Source organism: Chionomys nivalis, chromosome 12 (assembly GCF_950005125.1).
Source record: "Chionomys nivalis chromosome 12, mChiNiv1.1, whole genome shotgun sequence".
NCBI classification, from domain to species: Eukaryota; Metazoa; Chordata; class Mammalia; order Rodentia; family Cricetidae; genus Chionomys; species Chionomys nivalis.
This window is the reverse complement of record NC_080097.1, coordinates 1,222,150-1,241,724: the sequence shown is the minus strand read 5'-3', so window position 1 is coordinate 1,241,724 and position 19,575 is coordinate 1,222,150. Positions and strand designations below refer to the sequence as shown.

Genomic DNA, 19,575 nt, shown 5'->3' with positions numbered 1-19,575 from the left:
TAGGACAACTAAAGAGTAACCGTTAGCTGTACAGAATATGAAAAATGATCACACGGTGTTTACACAGGAATGAAAAGGGGTCCCTCCTTTTAGTTATGTGATTAAATTATGGCTGTATTCTCTATGCATCTTTACCTGGTGGTGGTGTCTGGCTTTTCTACATCTACATCTGACAGCAATTTAGAATACAGAATCTTTATGAACTACACATCATTATTTTTCAAGGGGGCTTCTCTAACTAATTTGTTTACACAAATTTCACATCCCAAACAAAATGGCTTCTGGATTAAAACCTATGGTTTAGGTGGGGTAAAGAGCAAACATGTTGGCTTTTAATAATAGGTGTTACCATAAATACTTGATTTAAAATGTGAGGACCACCTTGCATTCCCTGTTCTGTGAAGTAAGGAGTAACCACAGGGAGGAGCTTTCATTTTTACATAGGCAAGGGGCAATGTATTCATACACACAGCAGCAATACTGTACATGTCACAAATGTTTACTTAAAATATATTCTACTAATTTCCTTCATTTTACAAAATCTTTAACAAATTCAATACTCCCAAGGTCAAACTGGGGTTTTTATTACCTTGGTGCTTGAATTGGAGGGCTCATTTCTTAGTTGGTCTATAGCTACATTTCTGTATGGTAGCTGTTACCTAAGAATGTTCACAATAATTTTATAATACAGACTAATTAATTGTATGTGATAAATATTTAAATTAGTATTGATCTTTTTTATTTATTGTGTGGGTGTGTGCACATATCTATGTGGTTACCCTCAGAGACCAGAAGGTGGCATCAGATTCCTTGGAGTTGGATTTACAGGCGATTATGAACCAAGAAAGTGCTGGGAGCTGACCTGGGTATCTCCTGCATGAGTAGCAAGTGCTCCAAACTGCTGAGCCACCTCTGTAGCTCATATATATGAAAGCTGAAACCGCAAAATGCTCACAGTACTTTTATAATGCAAACTAATTAATTGAATGTGATCGTTTGCTTTTCTATCTCCCCAGAGGTTCTGATTGGTTGCCCATGAATCCATAGGCATGCCTGGCAAGGAAGTGGGGAGGAGAGCTGTATGTTGGGAGGGGCTGGGTCATTAGGGACTGAAGTGTGGGTCTGTACTTGCAGATTTAAGAGTTTAGCAGAGCACTTAGGAAGGACGGTGGCGTTGATATCACCTTATGACATCTCTGGAATGTTTACTTTCATGCTCTTCACACTGCACGTCAGATCTTACAAGCTTTAAATGTCCTTCAGAAGGCTGCTTTGAACAATTACATATTTCCAGCAGCTTTTACTGGTTGGTAAGAGAAAAAAGGAACTTTAAAGGAGTAGACTGCTTTGTTAAATGGATAGCATAAATTGTTCTTAGATTATCATTCACTAAAAACCCATTAATGAAACTAGTTATCTGTTAGAGAATTGCTGATAAGTCAAGATTGCTTTTGTATGTTTTCTCTTACAAATCTCCACACCTCTATTTCACATTAGGTTTCTTTCTTGTGATAGTCAAGCAAGACACAGTTATTTCCACTTAGGAACTAACTGAGCTGTAGAAACATGCTTGTTATGATAAAAACGCAGTTTTCCTTTACTTCTGATGAAATTACATTAGATTTTCATGTAATACAGATACTTAGTTCATATTACTAGAGGAATATTCCAGTAAGAGGGAAGAGCCAAGGCAAAGTATTTACCTGTATAACACACACACACACACACACACACACACACACACACTATGTGTAAAGGTGTCCAATTGCTATCTCATTTTTAATATAAAATATATAATATTGTTTTTGTCAACTCGATACAAATCCAGACATGCTACACACCTTGGAAGAAGGAATCTTAACTGAAGAGTTGCCTTTGTACGATTGGCCTGTAGGCATGTCTGTGGGGGACATTTTCAAAAATGCTAATTGGTATAGGGGGCCATGCCCAGCCTACTGTGCAGAGTTATAGGCTTAGGCTATAAGAAAGTCAGCTGAGCAGCCAGAAAAAGTAAGCCAGTAAGCAGCATTCCTCTCTGTTTTTTGCTTTAGCTTCCTGCCTTGACTTCCCTCAATGGTTGACTGTAGCCTATAAGATGAAATAACCCCTTTCCACTCCAAGTTGGTTTAGGTCATGGGCTTACTGAAGCCGCAGCAACAGCAGAGACATAAACTAGGTCACATAGGCAACAGCATCTCTTAGTGGGTGGTAGAAGAAGAGGCTGTGGAATTGAGCCCCAGCTCAGATTTTTAAACTCTCAGGCACTTTGGATAGCAGTGCTCTCAAATGAAAAATGAGGATTATCATTCTTTTACATAAACACAAGACATAAAGTCGAGATAGCATATTGCTTGTAATATGACTCACTCAGGGGAAATGCATTATACAAACCAAAGCTATCACTGTGCCAAAGTAGTTGTGGACTTTACAAGAAGGTGATTTCATCCGAAAGAGGGCTGTATAAAGGAGACTTCACCTTCAATCCTCCCTCTGGGGAAGAGGAGGAGAGAAGGGGAGGGTTGAGGAGAACTTGAGGGAATGGGATAGTTGAGATGGAGGAAGGACAGAGATGAGATCAAGGAAAGAGATATCTTGATTAAAGGAGCCATTATAGAGTTAGCAGAAACTTGGCTCTAGAGAAATTCCCAGGAGTCCACAAGGATGACTCTGCCTAAGACCCTAAGCAATACAGGAGAGGGGGCCCAATCTTGACTTGCCCTGTAGTCAGACTGATGATTATCTTAAATATCACCATAGAACCTTTGTCCAACAACAGATGGAAACAGAGGCAGAGACCCATATCGGAGCACTGGATTGAGGTCCCAAGGTCCAGTTGAGGAGTGGAAGGAATGAGAATATGAGCAAAGAGGTCAAGACCATGATGGGTTCATCCACTGAAACAGTCTACCTGAGCTAATGGGAACTCACCAACTCCAGCTGGACTGGGAAGGAACAAGCATAGGACCAAACTAGTCCCTCTGAATGTGGTTGACAGTCACATGTCTGGGGCAGGCTGCAGGGCCACTGGCACTGGCAGTGAAATTTATCTCTACCACATGTACTGGCTTCTTGGGAACCTATTCTCTTTGGATGTATACCTTGCTCAGCCTAGATGTAGTAGGGAGGGCCTTGGACTTTCCACAAAACAATGTGCCTTACCCTCTCTTAGGATTAGAGGGGGTGGGGTGGGAGGGTGTGTGGAGGGAATGGGAGGAGGGGAGAAAGTGGGAATTTGGATTAGTATTTTTTTTTAAGTCTAATAAATTAAAAAAAAAAGGAGACTTCATAGTGCTCTCCATCTCTATCTTGTTCTATGTTTCTGTCCCGTTTCTTTCTCCTTGATGATGTGAATGTTTCTTTTTCAAGATTCCTAATAGTAAACATGAAATTAAAGATGGAAATTTTAAAAAAGCCTTTTTCCTGATCGAGTCTCCATTACCGTTCTCCTAACTGTTCCAAACTGACTTCTTTGAGAAAATGCCCACATGCCATCTTCTTTGCTCTGCACTCTGGTCTCACTATAACTCTGAGGAGGGTTCCTCCAGGCTTTTCCTTGTTGTTAACTTCAAGGGTCAGCAGCTACTCCCAAATGAAGCTCCCTAGACATCCCCACTGGCTACTTAGTTTCAATCCTTTAAATCCCTCCTTCATAACCTCCCATATCAAAAGAAACAACACTGTGCTTCTCTGGTCCGTAAATAATTCTGGGACTGACATTTAGACGTCGAAGTGCCAGTCATCAGAGTATGACCTCAAGTATCTTCCAATGCTGTGCCTGTTGTGCCCCAGCCTTGTTAACTGTATCTCCCGTTCAGTTCTTTCCATGTACTTCATAGGATGTCACTTGCTTACAGCAGTTGTTCCTTCCTTAGTGTAAGTCTCAAGTCTCCTTCCCAATTCATCTCCTACAGGAATATTTCTCAGAGAAGCAATTGGCGGCTGGGCAGTAAACCTGTGGGCTGGATATCACCCTCAGCACTTAGCATGCTAAAATTATTTAATCCTTACACTAGCTCCCAGGAGTAGGATTCACAGTTGGTGCCATTGTCATATCATGCTGTGGGTGAGGGCACAGGTTCAAGGGGATCAAATCAGTTCTGCTGAGCCACCCAGAAACCTGATTTCTGAACATGATCTTTCCCAAACTATTTTGCTTCCTCAAAACCATGTTTCCATATAATAGACTGCTGTTTCTGCAATTCCATGCCTTCCAGTCCCTTTATTTACAACCCCCTTTCTATTTTACTAACAAAAATCAATCATTTCTGACATTTATTCAAGCTTGTGAAGTGTATCTGAATCAGATACATCTTTCTCAGTGGTTTTAATGTACATTCTGCTGTCCTGGGCTTTGTACTGTACCTTTCTAATAATGCATGCCTTCCTCCTGTTGAGATAGCAACTCTTTAGTGAATGAAGAACTATTTGTAGCCCATGGCTTCACTTCAGCCTGTCCCTGCTGAAGACGAGAACACAATGGTGATGAGGTGAGCAGAGAATGAGACACCAGTCATGACCATTAGCAGGCTGAAGTGGCCCTTGTGCTATTTCTTATCACTCTGCTATTCTTCCCTGGACTTCCTTATAAAGGGAAATCAGTCAAACTGACCTGTGCCTCCAATCCCTCTAAAATGTCAGAGGAAAAATGACAAATCATTGAGTTTTCTTTCAGAAACAAGATCATCTAAAGCATTGACTCCCAATAAAGTATGTGTTCCTGGTCCCACTGTTTAAGACTAAAATGCATGAAAATAAACTAAACAGGACCTATGTACAATATAAAGCTTCTATACTATAATATAAGCTTTATATACTATCATTGAACAAGGTAACATTATTTTGACTTTGACATGTCATTATTATTTACTACAGAAAATTCTTGCCTTATTTTTGAAAGTCCACTATATTTTATGAAATGATTCTTAAACTTATTTAACAGTAGCAAAAAGCTCAAAGAATTTCTGCATGCCCTTGATCCATCTTCTTCTTAAACTAGCATCTTATGTAACCATGGAACACTTACCAAAGTCAGATGTTAGCCTTAGTTGTGTACCCTTAATTACAAAGAAGGAATTGTTTGGAATTGCCATGCTTTTGCACAAAGGCCTCTTTCTTGTTCTAGAATTCCATTTAATTCATAGCCTTCTCTTTTATGGCCATGCCTACTCACTGCCATATCAATGACTCTAATTTTCCCAGTTTTGTTGATGCTGATGCTCTTGAAGATCACCAATTGGGTAGTTTTCTAGTGACCTCTTAATTTCAGGATGTCCGATGTTTTCTCATGACAATGCTGATGTTTAGAAAGTCTTTGGTAGAATACTATGGAAATGGTTTACCTTTTTCACCATACTTGGAAGACTATGAAACCAACATGCCTCACTACAGGTGGTATAAACTGCTATCACCTGGGTAAACTGATGTCAGCCAGGTTCCTTCACTGTAGGGTTACATTAGCTAAGTACCAGTTACTAACTCCAGCTGTCACTTGGAACAGAACCATTTAGATTTGTGTCTTTGAAGGTAGGGACAGCAAAGAATTTGTAGACACTTATGAAGATTGCTGTGAATATTTAAAAGTGTGTCTGAGTGATGTTTCATTTAGGCCATGAAAATACGGCTTCTCCTTAGAGTTTTTCATCCATCCGCTGAGCAGGTCTTGTCTGTAGCAACAGCTGGAGTGTCCTCCTGGGGACTTTCTGTTTCTTATTTGGTTATTTCTGTTTCTCCATACTTCTGATAAAGAAGAAGGCCATCTCTTCCATTTATTTATTTAGTTATAGACATGAAGCCTTTTCATTCTTTTAGGGTTTTTGAAACTGGGTATAACTATGAACATGAACTCTGGTCAATCCTCAGGGGATAAATCAGTATTAGTCTCTTTATTTTAAACTCAAAGCATTCAACCTTCTGGCTTTGGGAGGGGTGGGGTCCTTCAGTGGTATTCTCTACTCTTCAAACATATTTTCTTACCCACATTGATATTCTCTCTCTCTCTCTCTCTCTCTCTCTCTCTCTCTCTCTCTCTCTCTCTCTCTCTCTCTCTCACCACAAAATGCTGAGACCAGACCTTAGCATTAGGTTTCCTCCTTTGTTACTAATATACCATTTCCGTCTCATTCAAGGAGAATGTAGTGGCATTTCAATTGTATTTTAATAAATAAAGACTTCCTGAAGATCTGAGAGTAAAACAGTCCCACTGGCCAGTCTTACAGATCAGCTTATGGTAAAACACCTTTAATCCCAGTAGCCAAAATGACATGCACCTTTAATCCCAGTAGCCACAATAGTTTCCATAGAAATTGGGTGGTTCATGCCTTTAATCCCAGTGATACACACCTTTAATCCCAGTCTAGAAAGAAATATAATACGGGGGAAGTCAGCTGTCAGACACAGTCTCACTCTGAGATTCCTGGAGGCAAGATCACCATTTCGGACTGATGTCAAGGTAAGAGCCAGTGGCTGACTGTTTTGCTTTTCAAATATTCAGACTGAACCCAAATTTCACTCTGAGTTTTTATTAATCATGCTTCAGAGAAATATGTTTCAAGACCTTCAGTCAAGTTTGAAAGCACAGATAGTAAGCTACCCCTAATATATTGTGTTCTCCTACATACACACATCTATGCAGAGTATAATTTAAAAATTAGGTACAGTAAGAAATAAATTATAGAAACTATAATGAAATAGAACAATTACAATAATACACTGTAATAAAATTGTATAAATGGTGTCACTCAAAATATCTTACTACATTTTACCTTTTCAGTTAAACACTTTACAGATCATCTTGGGTGTCAGAATTGACAACATTATTACTTGTGTTTTGGACCGTGATTAAATATGTAAGGATTATTTGAACATAGGCTCTGCAGTTCCTCAACAGTCTATATGGATTATATGAAGACTGAATTGGCTGGTAAATGATTGATGAGTGGATAATGTATACAGACTGGGCACACTGGAGTAGTGGATGATCCACATCTGTAGTACAATGGGGGCCGGATAGAGTGGGATGGCCAGAGATCTCACCACATTACTTAGAGTATCCAGCAGTTTAGAGCTTATGAGTCATTGATTTTGGAATTTTTCATTTAATATTTTTGGTCTAGAGATGACTTTGAGTAACTCAAATTAAGGAAAGAAAAACTACTGGAAAAAGGATCACTGTATTACTGCTATTAACTTTTCTTTTTCTCAGGAAAACTATGACATGCATGTATGTAATAATAATAACCATACACACGTGTCTATATTTAGTTTTGGTTATGTTTACATAATATGTACATGTATCTTGTAGAACTACAGAACTCTATAATATATATATGCATCTATCTATTTATATATCTATATATCTATGAATATCTATATACATCTATCATCTATCAATCAGTCTATTTATCTATCTACCTATCTAATCTATCATCTATCTATCTATCTATCTATCTATCTATCTATCTATCTATCATCTATCTATATCTATCTATATGCATCTATCATCTATCAATCTATCAATCAATCTACTTATGTATCTAGCTACCTATCTAATCTATCATCTATCTATTTATCTATCTATCATCTATCTTTTATCTACCAATCATTGTGTATCTATAATCTACCTATCTTTCTATCACCTATTTATCATCATATTTCTGTTCTTCTATCACTTATAATCTCTCTTAAAACAAACGTAGCTCATACTGTTATCATATTCCAGTCCAGTCTCACACTCACTTTTTAAACTTTCCTCTTTGCTTATTTGTAACTTCTTTCTCTCTCTTTCTTGATCTTCAGAAAGTTAACCTGATTTGCTTCATCTTAGCATTCCTATAAGATTGTATCAGATCAGTCATAAACAAGGCACATTAAATTTGACTGGGCCTGGACCTAGCAGTGCTCTTTCTCTTTAAGTAATTCCTTTTCAGGCATCAAACACACATTTCCAAATAACATTCCTCAGAGTGCCTGCTGTCCATGGCAGAGTTGTTAAAAAGTTTTGCATCGTTTGATAAAAGGGTTTATTTGATGCACTCTGAAAACTTACATTAATCAACATATTTTATGCAAAACAGAATGAAAATAGGATTAACACTGAACAAAGCAACATGCATATTTCTCATTTCTGAGAAACACTGTAAGACATTCTTTTATTATTATCAAAACACACAATATACATGCATGAGAAAATCAGGAATCAGTTTGCCCTCCTATGCTTAATAATGAGCAAGTTAACCTAAACTATGAGGAAAGATCAACAATGAAATCAATTCTCTCCTATAGGAAAGCTCAATGATGGTAAAGAGGAAATTAAAGACTGGTCATTATTGGCTGATAGATCATTGTAGCTTCTGGCTCAGCTTTGGTTATCATATATTAGCAACCTTTTGTCTCAGATCTAAAAACTTTTTCTCACACATCCCACTCAGGTACAAGCATGATTCATAGCGTTGAACTGGGGAAGGGACATGCCTCCTCTTTCATGGTTCCCATCTCCTGCCAAGTAGAGGCCAGGATGGAGGGGTGAGAGGAAGAAACCCTATCAGGAAGCTACACACATGTCCCAGTAGTCCTCCTGGTTTGGTCTGGGTCTAGTCCTATTCGAAGAGTATGGACCTTGCTGATGGAGTAACATGGTTTCCTTTCCTTCCTTCTCTACCCTCAACTCTGTGATGGAAAGTATCATTGTAATGTTCTACAGCCAGAGACTTACTGCTTTACTCAGGCTTCCCACATCCACTTAGCATTTCTCATGGTAGCTAGCCGCTGAGAACTCTGAATCACCCAAGGTACAAGAGAACTAGAAGAGCTGGTGCTCCTAGGACTAGTCTCAGAATGTGTCTTCTTAATTCCTTGAGCAGTTGCAAAGCCTCTGGATGGGCTCTGATCTTTAGTCTTATCCAGGCTACATACGTCAGGATTACTATGCCTCCATCCCTACTGTTCTCTAGAGGAAGAGTCAATGTCTTTGACCAGCAAATGTATTTGCTCTAATCCAGTGACTACCCCAGGAAGTCCTACTGGCATTCCAGCTCAGCAAGCTTCCCTATAACCTGCCTTTTATTTTCACAGGAATCAGTGATTTTTCTCTAAGCTCTTCTGCTGCTTGCCTGAGCTAAGAAACATCTCTCCACATGTACACTGCACTCCCAATCCTGGTCTATACACCATCCCTCCTGATAGGCACTTCTATTAACTAGGATGGTCATCCAGGCGTGTGAAGTGAATGAGAGCCTGTTGGTTATTTCAGCAAGGTCATGTTTGTGCCCTTCAGGTGTAGGTCACTCAAGAGAGCAAGGCACTCAATTCTCAGCTTTTCTGTCATAGCAGAGTAAGATAAAAATGACCCAATCAATAATACGCTGAGCCACATGAGTATTCAAGTAGTCATGAAATCCATTTCTGGAACTTTTAGAGTAAAAATCACAGAAGGTGGTGAATTTTGAGAGCAAATTATGTAAATAGGAAGGAATGGGTGCCTTTGCTGAATTTCATGTTCACTTTCACCCACACTCAGATGGAAAGCAAGCTGCCTCCCAGCATCTATTAATACAACCTAGGATTCCATTAAGGAGAAAATTAAAGATTGGCAAACTCATGCTGTTTTGAGAAACTGTTGCTCACACAGAACTCAGTAGCTCTTACGCCAGAGCCTGGCATGCAAGACAGGGGCATCTGTGGTCCAGTCTTTCATCCCAAACTGCCTGTCCGACCCTTCCTCATGATGGTGACTATCATGTTGTCTGCACCGGGTAATGAGGTTTGAGAGAGTGGGGAGGTGCCTGCATATACCTGCTAATGAACGGGGAGACATTAAAGGTACTCGTTTTTCAGAATTTTTATACAGTATAAACAACAGCAAAGAGAACAGACGTTGGGCATAAAGGATAAACCTGGGACAGTGAGTGCAGCTAAGTCCAGCCCCAGGAATTCCAGTTTCTACCTCCTTCCCAAATGACAATATCAGATCTGCAAAGACCTCATGAGAGTCTGGATCTAAATTCCTATGGGACCAGAAGGATTGCATAGATGCCAGTCCAAAAGGAGGAAACAATCACACCAGATAATACACAGAAGATAAGGCCAGTGTCATCAAAATGAAAATGTCACGTTACATCTATAGATATGGGCTGAGAAAATTAGGGATACTCAGGTAGTAAAGTTCATGTGAGTATTTCAAAATCTTAGCAACTTCCAAGTGCGAAATGCTCCTGATTTCATGCATTTTTACAAGGAATATTTAGCCTGTATTCAAATTAGACTCCAGAGTGGTAAAGCTATTTGCATATTCTTGTTCCCATTGAGCCTGATGCAGCATTTTGTTTATAGCAAGGACTCAAATATTTGATGAATAAATGAACAATCAGAAACTAGGAAGGCTTTTGGAAAAATGGAAATATATTTGAACTATTCAGAGGAAAGAAGCAGATGGCCTGCGTGAAACTCGAGTCCACAGAGGCAGTCACATCCTCGCCAATGCTCAGGCTTGGTTAGTACTTAGGGCTGTCCAGGATAAAACTCATCCTAATGCCTCAGAACAAGTAACGGGGCCATGGATGTGTGTGCTTATGATCAAACAGCGCTCAGACACTTCATAGGGCTAAAAAGCAATTGTCATGCTTTTGTCCTCAAAACCACGGCAATTTATTTTCCTATTGCCTATGTCAGGAGCTGGAAAACAAAAGAATGCTATTAGATTTCAGTTTATTGTTGCCCTTGCCGTGTTCAGTGGTTCAGGCCAGCAAGCTCTTAAGTATTTTCTACATTGATTAAAGGGAGGACAAAGAAAAAATGTCTTTGAGGCTCTGCTGGACAGAGTCGAAGAATAATGTCCCCCAGTTTGGGCACATTTTTCTTCACACTTCACTCCTTACAAAACAAGCAAACACCAAAATAAGCATAATAAATAAACCAAAACATTGAGATAATCTTGATTTGACAATCTTTCACAATAGTATGAAAATCTGTATTAAATGCCATTTTGTGGGATGGGGAAATGGTTCAGTGAGAAAACTGCCTTCTACATAAGCAAGAAGGTCTGAGTTTAGACATTCAGAAGCTATGGAAAAAATCAGGGGTGGTAGCACAGGCCTGTAACCCCAGGAGTGGGGGGCACATACATGGAGACAGGGTGATCTCCAAAGTCTATTGTCCTGCCAGCCTATTCAAATTGAAGAGTGCCAAATTCAGTGAGAGACTCTGCCTGAAAAACTAAAGATAGAAAGCGACTGAGAAAAGGCCCATCAATCTTGGGCCTCCACAGGCACAAACACATGCAAACACCTACTTTAACAAGTAAAGCACACACACATACACATACTCGCACACACACACACACACACACACACATGCGCGCGCACACACACACGCACACAGACATACACAGAGAGACACAGAGACACACACATGCACGCAAACACACACATGCACACAGACATACACACAGACACACACACACGCGTACACACACAGACACACACGCGTATACACATACACATACACCCACATACACAGACACACACACCATTTGGAATCAGCACAGTTGAAGACTGACATGAGCATCACTCTGCTATTATAAACCTGAAAACAGAGTCTACAGAACTAGGTGTAGAGTTCATTGTCAAGAGACATTACTAACCAAGAACAGAGGTCCATTAACATTAGGGCATGAAACACAGATGAGGATTACAAAACAGTATCTTGTGAAGGTGATCTTGTTTCATCAAAAACCATCTAAAGTGAAATTTGGGGACAATTTATAGGAATCTTCTTCTATGAAAGATTGATAAATTTTAAGGAATTGATTCAAGGCAAAGAAATGGCTCTAACTTCTCACAACAATCTTGGCTGGTCTAGGCTTCTTTTGTTTCAGCATTCAGCAATGGAGCTTCCCAGTTTCAGAAAGTGTCATCTTGAAGTGGGAGAAGGAAGCATTGAAAATGTTCGTTTCTCAGGGCTGAAGGTCGAAAGTTCCCAAACCTGTGTGGCTTAGTGGTGCAGATGTTGACTCTATTCTAGTTTAAGGCTGAGAATTTAAGGTCAATATGTCCCTAGGGTGAGCTTTTTCTGGATGTTCTGGGGAAGGTTCATCTTGTGAGTTTCTTTTTTTCTTTTCTTTTTTCTTTTTGATTGCACATTTATTTACAAAAGTAGGTACATACTTCAAGATTCTACATTGTGCTTCATATTTCTATGAAGTTGTTGGATGCTAAATGGAACTGTTCACATGAGGAGACTCTGTGCTCAGAGAATAACTGGACCTCCCATTTCATATTGTGTCTCAATACAAGTTGAAGTGTTAAATTTCTTCTGGATACCAATAACCATTACAAATGTATCTGGTATTTAAACTGCAATGAGTGTTGAAAATTAAAACAATACAGTAATAAATATTTCTATAAATCATGGATTTAGCATGGTAATAATTTAACAAAAGTGAAAATATTTGGCAGGCAAATATTGCATAAAATCAAAATTTGCATATGATTATTTTGGGATATATTTTCTATCCATATGCACACATATATAATCTTCCTGAATAGTTAAAAATTTCATTAGTACAAGTTACTGACTTGGTCAATACTTGTGCCCTATGGATGCTTGATCCCCAAATCTGTCTCCCTCATCACTGGAGTTAGCTCCATATGTCTGTGTCCCTTCCTTTCCTACAGGGACTCCAGTCCAGCTAAGAATACTCATCATAACTTAATTATATCTACAAAGATGCTATTTCCAGTTAAAATGCATCATAGGCACTTGGGTAGGATTAGAATACATTCTAATACAATATATTCTGTAGAGCTTTCTGAGGGCCATGACTAAATACCTATCAGGACACAATTCTTTGTGTCTTCTGCTGACTTCTTGAATACACACAAAATATCTTTTTAAAATAAGACTATATTTCCCCTTCATTCCTTCTTTCATGCCTTTATTCTTTCATTTGTTCCTTTTTTGCTTCCTTCCCTCCTTTTTTTCTTCCCATTCTTTATGTAGGGTATCATATTTCCTGACAGCTGTAATTGCAGGTTTGTGCTTTTGTGCACAGTTTTAACCTCTATATTTCCAATCATCTTGATTTTGATGATTGACACTTCCAAATTCCAAGTTTCTGCTATTACTTCTTGGCTTGAATTTTGGTCTAAATAGTTCACAGCCTTAATGATTTCTTTCAGCCAATCTTATTGCTGTTCATGAGTTAGTATTATAAAAATGTCTGACACTGTGTTGCTATTTTAGAAATATCAGATTAGATGTAATTTATAAGATTATCATTGGATATTATGTACAGTTCTGGGCTATGAACTATATACGTAAATTGTTAAAGAAGAGTCTCTTCAATCAAAGACTGAGAGTAGTCTCCAGGGGAGTTTGGTAACATTAATAGCTGTGAGTAAAACGTGGTGCTTCCCAGCTCTCAGCTATTAGTGGTTTCTAGGTTCTTTAGAGTATTGATCTTCTACCTCCTGGGCAGCCGAGTGCTTCCTACAGCAGCAGGAATCTTAGCTACTGATCCCTCCTCCAGCTGTGCATGTTTCCAGTGTGTTGTACAAATAGCATTCTCGGTGCATATTCCAGGGAGGAAAAGTGGGGTGCACTGTAGTAAATATGCTAATATTGTTCACATAACTAGGTGATCTGTTTAGAAATGTAGAGTGTGAGGAAGATGAGATGAGGGAGCTGGCAATTCTGATTCACATCCTCAGGTGTCCTTCATGCCTCCTTTGCTGTCATCCAACCATACCATCCAAGTCCTAAACCTTCTCCTACTGCCATCACTAATCACTCACCACTATTGCTATGATGGTTGCCCATTTTAAATAAAAACACAAATTGTGACGAACATATTTAAAAGAATTTATATTTTACTGGCTTTAAGCCTAACATGAATTCAATAGATTCACACTGCTGTGCCACAGGCTTCTAAAACTTTCTCATTTTGCAGAGTTGAAGCTCTGCCCCCATTGAACAGCAGCCCCTTTATCCATCTCCAATTTCTGACAAACAACTTTATATTGTGTGTCTATGGACTTGACTGCTTGGGTGTTCACTTGACTCATCTAAGTGGAATGGTACAGTATATGACCTTTTATGAAAGGTTGCTTCATGTATTGTGATGATATCAGGGTATGTGTCAGAATCCCCACTCTTTTGTGACTGCTCTCCCTCGTGCCTTCTTCCTCCAACCTCTTTTGTTACTCCTCTATCTTCAGATCCTGTCATACTCCATGCCTGTGATGAATGTCCCTGATTTTACTAGCCACGACTCCTGTCTGCTGCCCAAACCCCTCATTCATCATCACTCCTGACTCCACTTTGTTTACTTGTCAACTTTTCTACCGTCTCATGAGCTATTTAAAGGTAAAGACAGCTTCCTGGTGACCATGCACATATGTGTGTATATGAGAATGTGTGTGTGTGTGTGTGTGTGTGTGTGTATCCCTGTTGCTAACAGATTGAAGAGTTAATCTCTGCTCAACAACATCTCAATTATACAACCCTCCTCCACACCCTCAAAAGTGATGACTGGATCATGAGTTTGATTATTATCTGGCTTTCTGTCTATACACCTGCAGGATGACAATATGCTGATATCCAACTTTCCTACATATCTTATCTATCCTACTGTCTAGATATGTTTCTCACCACTAATGAAAGAACTGGTCCTCCGAGATGGCAGAAGATACTGACTTAGAGCCATATAGTCTCTGTTGTCCCAACTCTGGTACTTAGGAAATAACATGAACTGGGGAAAAAGTTTACTTCTCTGAATGTACTTTTAATATTCAAGATGAAATCTGGTAGGTTAGTATGAAATGTTCTGCACCAGGAATTTTCAGTAGGCAACACTTATTTTTTGTTCTGGCAACACCACTTATTTTAAAGTCACATTATCTTGAATTCACTCATGAAAGATTGCCAAAATAGTATGGGAAGACCTTAATGCAACCCCTAAGATGTAACCAGTGATTAGTTGAATTATGTCAAAAGTAACTTGCTAGGACCTTGAATTTTGAATGTGTGGAGGCAACAGAGATATGAATGAAAAGTTTCAAGGTATAAGAACTTACTACTTAGAATTCCAATAGGATGTATGTGCAGGGGGAAACAGAGGAGAGAGAGAGAGGAGAGAGAGAGAGAGAGAGAGAGAGAGAGAGAGAGAGAGAGAGAGAGAGGAGTAAACTATTAATTTATGGATTACAGAAGCAGAGAAATTCCATAGTCTTTCCTCTGCAAGCTGGAGATACGAAGAATCAATATAGCTCCCCACCCCTCACAGCTGATGGTGTAGGCTCCAGCCTTGTTATAAATTGGTTGTTTACCTCAAGTCATCCCATAAGGAGTAAATTTAGCTTTTACCACCTTTTTCTTCTGTTGAGTATTCAGAAGATTTAATGATGCTGCCCATCTGGGAGAATATCTGCTTTTTTAGCCTATGAATAAAATGCTAAGCCTTATCAGATACACTTCTACAGATCCACCCAGAACACTGCTTACGAACTATGTAGTCATTCATGCCTTAATCCAGGTAACATGCCACAAAAACTAACCATTTTGCAAGATAAGGATAAAGAAAAGTACTAATTGTTTGAAGTTCCCAGAGAAGAGTGAGAAGCTACATGTCCACTTGCCTTTGTGCCACGGACTCTGTCAAACCCATGAATCAGGATTTTATGAGATTGACTATGGAGCTGAAGAGCATTTTTTAAAATTTCATAGTTTTGAATTTAATCTAAGCATACTATCTACTTCTGTTTCCCAAGATTCTTTCCCCGAGGCTTCTCTAGACTTTTTCCTCATAGTTTAATGAATTTTATATTACTTAAAAGAACACCCTTTATATTGCTCTTGCTCTGACTTTGTGCAAAATCATTAAAGCAGTAGGGTTTCTTTGTAATTTTCAAAGTTTCCACTCCACCTCACACCCCTTTATCTTTCTTTATTACTACACCACTGAGCTTCAAGGTTGCCTTCTCCTTACTGAATGCCAGAGAGCAATTTGACCAAGGTCCTGACTTGTTCTTTTTCTTTCCTCTCTCTCTCTCTCTCTCTCTCTCTCTCTCTCTCTCTCTCTCTCTCTCTCTCTCAGACACACACACACACAAATACATACACACACACATACACACATACATATACACATAATACATACACAGAAATACATACAAACATACATAAATACACACATATACACGCACAAATACATACTTGTCTTTTCCACAAATCACAATAATCACATTTAAACAACTTCATCTTAAAATTTCATGTAGAAAATTAATATACATACAATAAAATATATAATTATAAAGAAATAAATTATAATTGATATACCACATATGAAATTTAAAAGCCTTATGAATAGATTCATTGAATGTCTTACATTTGATGTTTATAGGACTTCAACTTAAATCAATATAGTTTAAATATTTAGAGTATAGGCTTTTGGTCCAAATTGCAATGGTTTCAATCTTAGTTTTAACATTTGTTGATTGTTCACCCTTTAGTTCTTTGTGTCCCTTTCCCTTGTCTGTTAGGTGGATTTAATAATATCTGCACTGAGGGGCTATTTTGAGCAGTAAGTGAAGTTATTTGGCATTTGACAGTGAGTAAACAGTCAACAACTATTTCCTCAGTAGCAAGAATCCATAGGCTGGTTATAAACAGTAAAAATATTAAAACAAAACTGTGAACTGAGCAAAGAATTAGAATGTGCAATGCTTTCTGTAACTCAAAATGTTAGAAGAGAAAACTTTTCACATATCTTTTCTATTCCACATTCTATCTGGGGATAGCAGTAAAAATAGATCTCTGTATATAGAAGTCTAGTAAATACTTTATGGGGTAATTTTATTGGCTAGTCCAAAACATCTGTTAGAGACTGGAGATTTTCAGATACCTCCCCTCTGTGATTATAAACATGTGTATGTAAGTGCATGCTTGTACATGCATAACTATAGTGTAGTATTTTTTGCAAATTATGCAACCTCGAGGGTTAAGATCACCGAAAAAGGGAAAACAATGAATATTTTAAAATGATACAATTTTAAAAATACTCACTTATATATTATTTTATAATTTCAAGTGTGTGTGTGTGAACCTTTGTGAGTTACTGTGCACCACACATTTACAAAAGTATGCAAGGGAGAGAAAATTGGGTTGAATCCCTTGGACCTGACGTTGCAGGTGTTTGTGAGCAGCTATGTGGAACTTGGGACCTCTGTAAAAACAGCAACCTCTCTAGTCCCATCCAAAGGATATGGTTTTCCAAACTAGTGAAAACACAAAAATATTCTTGTGTAAAAAGGAAAAACGAGAACCGGTCACATTTTAATTTAGAATGATATTTTTTGCTCCAGTGGATTTCAAACATGAAGTTGAAGGGATCTGGGGTATGAAATTAATAGATGGATTAATTAAATATGTAGTTTCAGTCCAGTCATGAATAAATAATAGCCTAAAAGGACTGTTGAAAATGGGATCAGTACTTTATTTTTCTTGACATTTTCAGAGCTGTCTTTAAATCTTCAAAGAAAACACTCCAAATTGGATGTAACTAAAATGGAATAATCAGTCTGATATATAGAATTTCTAAAAACAAAAACAAATTTTAAAAAGTGAGGAAAGGAAGATAGCAAGCAGTTGTGTGTGTGTGTGTGCACATGTGCATGCATGTGTGCATGCATGAGCACATATGTGTGCATATGTGTTGAATTTATGTGAATATGTGGGCACATTCACACGAAGGCTTAGATGTTTTCCTCCTTTCTTATCTTATTTTTGCTATAAGGTCTATAACTAAACCAAAGTTCACTAAGCTGTCTGGACTCTCTGGCCAGTCAGAACAGCTACCTTTTCCCTGCCAGTGCTGGAATTAAAGATGCACACCACACACAGCCCTCTATATGAGTGCTTGGGATCTGACTGACCTCATTGCTCACACTTGCATGAGAAGTAGTTTACTAACTGAGCCCTCTTCCAAGTCTCATGATTTTTTTGATTGTTGGTTTTCCATTATTGGTTATATAAAATAAATGAAAAGAAATCCCAAAGTGACTATTGAATATACAAATGTTTAAAAGAAAACTAAGTAGATTGAACATATATGTACAAATTTAAACACTCAAAACACAATCACTGTAAAATTTATTTAGGTTTGCATTCATGGGCTCCAAAAACTTGCTATGTGTAATTTTTTTTACTGCCTTCTAGCAGAAAGAATATTTTGTAAATGTAGGCTGAAATTATTTGGTATTTTATGTATTCAGTGGTTGCTTAATACCACACTGAATCTTGTAGTAGGATCAGTTAGAGAAAATTGAATGCTTTTCATTTTTGTGTATTCAATTTTGCTGGAAGTATATACAATATATTCAAGATCCATGAATGATAAATATGACGCACATAAAAATCCACATATAAATGCCAGATTTGGAAAGCAGTACATTTTTATTGGTCTTGTCAAATTATACAGTTGATCAGTTTTGATGCTGAGCTCACATATTGTATATTTTTCTACAAGGGAGTCAAGTTAAACATTTCACACCACCAGCATAGAATAAATCCCAACCCTCACCTGAAGAGTCCTTTCCCTAAGCCACAAAGTAGAAAAAGCGAAAGAAATGACCTTGATCACAGAGTCTTTTGCCTGTATAGTTCAGGACACTATGGAGCTTAAAGCTTTCCTGAGTATGCACAGAGCAGGGATCTTGATATCAAACCTGCTTTTTCAGCCCCAATGGATACCCTTGGTGAAATCAGTGGCTTTGAAGATAATGCAATGTAGTAATGCAATGTAAAGTTTAAAGGGATCATTAAAATTAAAAAAATACAAACTTAATAGGTTATGTTGTTTTGTCTTTTTCAGAATAGGCAAATTTTGAAAAATCTGAATATGTGAGACCCTTCACATAATTCCAAAGGTTTACTTTAGAGTATTGGGTACTCTTGCAATGTGGGAAGTCCTTCTGCATATGTGTTGTTTTTATTGGTTAATGAATAAAGCTGCTTTGGACAGTAGCTTAGCAAATAGAGCTAGGCAGGCAAACTAAACTGAATGCTGGGAGAAAGAAGGAGTCAGGGAGAAGTCATTTAGCTCCACCAGACACAAACACAGGACAGAACTTTACCTGGTAAGCCACAGCCATGTGGTGATACACAGAATAATAGAAATGGGTTAATTTAAGACATAAGAGTAAGCAAAAATACACTTGAGCTATTGTCCAAACAGTATTGCAAATAATAAAGTTTCTGTGTGATTATTTAGGGAGTCTGGGCAGCCGGGAAACAAACAAGTGGCCTCTTACTACATTCTTGTTAACATTTTAACTCATCATACAATGTATAAGTGTGTCCAAGAAAATCTCCTAATGTCTCCCATCCTCTTATTTCTCAATAAAGCCAAACACTTCAGCCAATTGCAGACACTGCTCCACACAAGAGAACTATGGAGCTAGTCAGTTGATTCAACTTGTCTCCTGTCTGCCATGGATAATATAATCTTTATAAACACCCATGTTTATTTTTTTGATACTATTTTCCCTACCCTGATAGAGTCTGATTTCAAGAATAACAAGACAC

At 38.2% G+C, this 19,575-nt stretch overlaps 1 protein-coding gene across 9 annotated transcripts in view; it reads right to left on the bottom strand.

Moving 5' to 3' along the window:
• Positions 1-19,575, bottom strand: part of LOC130884855 (fibroblast growth factor 14) — a 989,760-nt gene that overhangs the window by 81,411 nt on the left and 888,774 nt on the right. The window lies entirely within an intron of this gene.